General features: G+C 53.0%; 1 pseudogene; it reads right to left on the bottom strand.

Annotated features, from left to right (window-relative positions):
• Nucleotides 1-3,783: 3,783 nt before the first annotated feature.
• Nucleotides 3,784-3,902, bottom strand: LOC112479718 (annotated as a pseudogene).
• Nucleotides 3,903-6,880: the final 2,978 nt, after the last annotated feature.

Raw genomic sequence — 6,880 nt, 5'->3', positions numbered from 1 at the left:
CCAGGATCTCCAGCCCAAGCCCTTCAGGATGGGATTCTAACTGGAGACCAGCCGCGTCTGCTTCTTCAGCCACCGGCAGACCCACCGTTTTCATCATGGACCGTGCTGGATGGTTCCTTCCCTGCCCTCTGCAGCCCATCCATCAGGAGCTGGGGCAGGGAGGGGACACACTGGAGGGGCACCAAGTCTCCACAGGCTTATGTGGGGTGGAGAGCTTTGGGGTGAGGCGACAGGCTCCAGGTCTCCCTGGTTGCTTCCCGTCGTTCCCCGCGCCTCTGCCCCCGACCGCAAACCACCGTGGGTGCTTTGGCCCAGCGAGAGGGGTCCGTCCGCCACCTCCCGCGAGACCCCCCCAAATCAATCATGATAGTTTGCTAAAGGTGGTAGCCTGAATGTATTGAGCCCATCAACTAAGGAATGCTTGTGTGCTCTCTCTCAGTCTCTCTCTCTCTCTCTCTCTCTCTCTCTTCCATCCTCTAACAGTTAAGTCAACAAACCTCCGACAGTAAAGGGTTTTTGGTGCCCGGATGGGAATGGCAACTGCCTAGCTTTTATTTTAAGGGGCAAAGAAGGGCCCCAGTCAGATTTTAAGTTGTTTTTGGCTCAGGGCTGGGGCCCACGTGTTGCGTTGTGGTAAATAAAGAGCTCTTCTGGTTATCTTTGAAATCGCTGTCTGTTTCTGTCTTCTCACCTGGCCCCACCCCCGAGCGGGGTGGGGGGATGCGAGGGGAGTGGGGGGGCGGGGGAGCACCCCCTCCCGCACGCATTTGTACCAACAGATGGGAAGTGGGAGGGGGAGCGGGACGGGGTCCTGAGTGCCTCTCAAGGCGTGCCCCTCCCACACACACACACACATCCTCTGACACAGCGCACCTGTGGACTGGTCCCCAAGTCCCAGCTTCCGTCCTGACCCCAGATTCCCGACCCTCGTCCCTCTGGCCCTTTGAGAGGGTGTCCCTCCAGCTCTGTTAGACTGCAGGTCTCCTGGGACTAGCTTTCTGGTAGGTCTTAAACTTCGGGCACCCAGATCTCATTGGAGAGGTGATGAAAAGTAAGGTCCCTAGCCCAGGGAAGCACAAAACGTTGCATGTGACATCAGAGCTTTTTTTACCCCATCGTTCCACACAGGTATTTCTTGTGCATCTGCTTTGTGCCAGGCCCCGTTCTAGGCGTTGGTGTGTACGGTGGTAAGCGAAGCAGGCAAGACCCCTGCCCTCGTGGAGCTGACAGTCTAGTGGGGAGGGGGGTTCGGTGACAATACATGTATGACGTCAGGCGGGTGACAAGTGCTAGAAAGGAAAAGAAAGCAGGGGAAAGGGATGGAGAGCGAAGGGGAAGGAGGCTGTTTTATCCACGGTGGTCAGGGACGGCCTTTCTGTGGAGGTGACATCTGAGCAGACTCCAAATGAAATGAGGGAAGCAAAGAATATCTGGGGAAAGGGCATTGCAGGCAGAGGGGACAGCGAGTTCAAAGGCCTTGAGGTGGGACCGAATCCCGTGTATTGCAGAACAAGGAGGGGTGGGCAGAGGGGTCAGACTCTTGCAAACCCTGGTGAGAATGTGACCTTCGCGGTGCATTCTCAGACTTGGAAACCCACCCTGGACTCTCCTCACACATATACTAGGCACACAGAGAACCAAAGACCTCAGTTAGGGACCTCTGCTCCCCGGTCCTCTTCCCAAAACGCAGCTGTGCCATGACAGGGACCCGCAAGGTAAGCCAAACAGTAGAAAAAAAAGGTATGTCCCACCCCCAGAACTGTGGTGTGCAGCTGCGGTGTTGAACCCTGCACAGCGGTGCCCTGGAGTTAGGCCTGAATGAAGGTGGGGTGGGGGGCGGGGTGGCTGCATCAGGCAAGAAGCTGACAGCCTCTCAAATGGGGTGACAGAGGAGAGTTTAATAGTTTAATAGAGGGACCGGACTCTGGCAAAATGTAGGTGGCAGCTTTGGAACGCAACCAGGAGCAGTACATTCAGAACTGGAAAGTATTAACGCAGGCGGAGGGACGCTCTAGAGACCCGGAGAAGGGAAGATGTTGGGGTCGCCTGGAGTGCATAAGATACAAGATGCCTGAGGCGCAGTGTCCAGGAGGCTGCTGGACACCTGGGCCGTAGAGGAGAGGGCTAGAGATGGGCAATTAACAGTCAGCAAGATTCGGTTGGGTTTTTTAATGAATTAAGTCATTTATTCGACAGAAGATTAAGTGGCGGGGTAGCTGGAGGGAGCTGAGGACACTGCAGGAGCCGAGGGCACACTGCCCTGACCGTAAGCTCCTCAGCACCTCAGAGCCACACTGCTCTGTACACCTCTGCTGACGGCTCCCTACCTGCAGCCTGCTCATGAGCTCCAGACCCAATGTAGACCCAACGCCCCACTCGGCCCACACTCTCGTTGGAGCCACAGCATCCTGGCTGCCTCCCCCAGATGCCCAAGGAAATAGAGACGTGTAGGTGACACCCAGGTATCTGGCTCAGGTTCCGGTTGCAGATACCGGGTCTGTTAGGATGTGGACAGTGCGAGGTGCTCAGTGGGTATTATGGCTTGAGCTGTGTCCTCCCCATAAAGAGATGTGGGCTTCAGAACATGACCTTATTTGGAAAGGGGGTTATCGGAGATGTCCTTAGCTAAGGTGAGGTCTTGCTGGAGCAGGGTGGGTCCTTAATCCAACGTGAATGGTGTCCTCATAGGAAGAGGAGAGAGACGCAGAGGGAGGACAGGTACGGGAAGACAGAGGCAGAGGTTGGAGTGATGCCACCACTGTCCAAGGGAGGCCCGGGGCTGCCAGAAACCGGAAGAGGCGAGGAAGCATCCTCCTCCAGAACCTTCGAGGGAGTGCGGCACTGCCCACAGCCTGATTTCAGATCGCTAGCCTTCAGGACGGTGAGAGAATGCATCTCTGTTGCTTTAGCCGCCCAGTTTGTGGTGTTGCTCTGGCAGTCCTTGGAAATGAACACGCTGGGCATCCAGGGGGGTCTGGGCTGAGAGGGGAGTGGGGTCTAGACCAGGTGTAGAGCTGATGAAAAGGCTGGAGCCAGGGAGCCATGGGCACAGGTGAGGCGTATGGAGTTCTGTAGGTGCCGCTGTGTTGAGATGGGGCGCAGGAGGGTCGGCCATGCTCCTGGCACCTCCCCCATCGCCTGCGGGTCCCTCCCGTGAATCCAGAGACAAGGGAGCCAGGCCAATGGAGAACACGCAGGCTGACGAGGGCCGGAATGGGCCTGGAGGGCAACCGGAGACTTTTGCTCGGGGGGCCTTGTGCACCTACTCAGCATTCTAGAACAGAACAGAGGGGAAGACAGACACCGGACATCCCGCAGAGAAACACGTGCTTAAGCTTCCCTCCATCGCCACTTTGGGCTTAGGAGGGGGAGGGGCAGTTCTAGGCCCACTTAGAACTGGGGAAGAAAATGAGATCCATTAAAGAATTCTCGTTATGCCCTGAAGCATGCAGGCCTAAGGCTGAATTCCTGAACCCCATATTCCCGCCGCAATCATGGCCATGCTCCCATTTCATTTTGTGGGGCTCAGAAATTGGATTCGTGCGCCCGTCGGGGTCCAGGGGTCCTGGTGAGTTGTGGTTATAGGTTAAAGGTGATTTCCAAAGTTGACCAGAATCTAGGCTGTTTTGGAGAATTTTACACAAACCAGAAGGAAAGGTAGCTCCATTAACTAAAGTCTGTTTTTATTGATCGATCGATTGATTTTAGGCGAGGCAACCCTTGGTTGACCTCACAGATTGCAAGGACCTTGTCAGCTTACAATCACTTATTGCTTAATTTTTATTTCTAGAGCACCTGGTCTTCCTAGGTGGTCTCTCATCCAAGTACTAACCAGGCCCGACCCTGCTTGGCTTCCAAGATCACACGGGATCAGGCACGTTCAGGGTGGCGTGGCCGTAGACTACAGTCTCTTTGCGTTTAATCCACACTGAGCACGCTGAGAGAGCACTTTTAGGTTTAGCTCTTTAGATCTGTCCCTTTTGTCTCCTCCCTTCCTCCCTCCCTCCCTTCTTTCTTTCAGTCCTTCTAACAGTGCAACCCTCGCTCCCAGACTCCGCTCTCGTATACAACTACCTACCACATATCCACTTGGATGTCTCATCGCGTCCAAAACGGAATTGCACACCCCCTCAGGAAATCCTGTGAGCTCTACCCTCAAAATATATCCAGGATCTGCTTATTTATTGATTACGTCTGTGGTTGCGATGCTCCGTTTGATAACGCCAGCGTGGCGAGGCTATTATGAAATACGGTCCCCCGCTATTCAAACACGAACCTCGGTGTTGCCGTGAAGGTATTTTGTAGATGTGACTGAAGTCAATACTTGGTTGACTTTAAGTACGATGACCCTAGACAATCTGGGTGGGCCTGACTCAGTGAGTTGGAAGAGTTTACAGAACAGAGCTGACACTTTCCTCCCCTGGACTCAGTTCCTTTTGTGGCAACACACAAGGACAAATTCACTTCACAAAAGTGAATCTCCGAAACAAAAGTTCACAAAAGAAGAGTCTTAGTAAAACTAACGAGGCAATTATTACATGGCAAGAACTGATCGAATACATAGTGACCTAGTGAAGACTCCTGACACTCCAATGAGGTAGATGCTAGGGTTAAGCCTCATTTTACAGAGAGGAAAACCAAGGCCCAGAGAAGTGACGTGACCTGTCCAAGGTTATAGAACAAGTAAGTGGGCGATTTTGAACCCAGACGCTCTGGCTCCAGAGTGAAGCAGTTTCCGCTATCCTGTGATGTGTCTCAGCAACCTCGGAAAAGACACACCTGAAGCAAAGGTTCCTAGGAGCAAGAATTACCTAACCACGTACAATGTATTCTGATATTTTCCTATTCTGTTTTGTTTAATGCCGGTCGCAACCCACTAAGTATTTTTCTGGACCCACTAATAGGTCAGGACCTGCAGTTTGGAAAGCATGCCTTAGAACACCTTCCTGATTCACCCTCATCCCAGGTGCCTTGCCCTTTGACCTCCTGCACCCTGTCTCAACACACCGGCACCTACAGAACTCCACACACCTCACCTCTGCCCCTGACGCCTGGACCCTGTCGCCTTTTAGGGAACACGGTGAGACCTCGTATAAACCCAGCCCTGGTAAATGTCAGCTTGCCACCCATTCTACACCTGCTCCTGCTCAGAAAAATATGGCCAGGAAAAAAAAAAAAACGCACAGCCACGGGCACTCATGTCACTTTGATTTCACACCCAATGATTGGTTCTATGTGTCTACCTTTCCCTGGCCATGAGCTAGTTCACGCTTCCTCCTCTCTCTCTCCCCTAACCTCGGCACCTCCCTCTCACCCCTGACTCCGCTTCCTACTCTACTGAGACAACATAAGGAACCAGAAGAGAATGGTCATGTGTTCTTGACACCACATCTCACCCCCTGCCTGGCTCCATGCCCATATGCTTCCTCCCGCCATTCACCATGGCCGAACAGCCCATGCCCCTTAGACCACCTTCCACTTGGGCGCCGGATCCCACTCGCCGTGCCTGCTCGAGGACATTGCTCCGGCAATTGTCCTCTCCCTCCTCTGCAGCATCCATTTCCCCCCTTCTAGATCATTCCCACTGGCACACAACGCGCCGTTACATCTCCCATCTGAAATAAACCTCTCGAGATCCCACGTCCCCTTCAGATACCATCCTATTCCTGTGCTACAAAGGATCACCTACACTGGCTCTGAGCCCTCTCTTGAACCCACCCAGTCAAGCTACTGCCCACAACAAACCACCAAAGTGGCCCTTTTCAAGATTACTGGTGACTTCCACTTCGCTAGCCCCCGTGGTCAGTTCTGTCTTCATTGGACTCGGCTTTCAGGCAGCATTTGGCATCGTTGACCCCTCTTGTGCCCTTCACTTGGCCTTCAGGGCGGTGGACAGCCTTCAATTTCCTGGTGCTTCACTGACTGCTTCTCCCCAGCCTCTGTGGCTGGCCCCAGCCCTCTGCACGGAGTGCCTGAGCCTCAAGCCGTGGACTGCTTGTCTATCTACACTTGCTCCCTTGCTAATCTCTCCCAGTCTTAGAGACTTACATGTCATTTATCCACTGGCAACTCCTAAATTCCTATCTCAAGACTGAACCTCTCCCCTGGAGTTGAAGTTGAGACTCAAATATCCAACTGCCTACCTGACACTTGTATTTGGGTGACTACTCGGCCTCTCGAGTCTGGACAAACTCGAACTCTTGATCTTGCAGCCCTGCACATCTTTGCTTCTGACAGCTCCATCCTTCCCATTACTCCAGCCAAAGACACTAGAGTCATCCTTGACTTCTCTTTTTCTCTCACGTCCTATACCCAGTTCCATTTCACCTCGGGGACCATTTCACCTCACCTTGGGGACTGCCACCCTGGTTGGAGCCTGGTTGGAGTCCTTCCTCTGAGCAGGGCCCTGTCACGGTTCTCATCTCATGTAAGGGCCAAAGTCCTTACAGTGACCCACCAGATCCTGCACTATCAGACTCCACCATGCTCACCTCCTGGCTCTCTCCATCTCCACTGGCCTCCTAGATGCTCTGGGAACGAAACAGGCACAGTGCTGCCCTTGGCTGAACTTGCTCCCTAACTTGCTTCACCTCTCTACTCAAATGTCACCTTCTTAGGGAGGTCTCTCCTAGCTACTTATTTTAAAATTGCGCGCGCGCGCGCACACACACACACGTACTGTCCAACCCCTTTTCCTACTTCCATTTCCTTCATAATACTTACCACCTTCTCACATATATCTTATTTATTTCGCTAATTGTCTGATTCCTCTAAGTAAAAAGTGAGCTCCATGAAGGAATAGATTTTTGTCTTCTGTATTAACTGCACCTGGAATTGAGTAAGAGCCCAATAAACATTTGTCGACTACACGAAGCACCGC

This window comes from Pteropus alecto, unplaced genomic scaffold (genome assembly GCF_000325575.1).
Source record: "Pteropus alecto unplaced genomic scaffold, ASM32557v1 scaffold194, whole genome shotgun sequence".
Lineage (NCBI taxonomy): Eukaryota > Metazoa > Chordata > Mammalia > Chiroptera > Pteropodidae > Pteropus > Pteropus alecto.
This window is presented reverse-complemented; position numbering and strand designations above follow the sequence as displayed.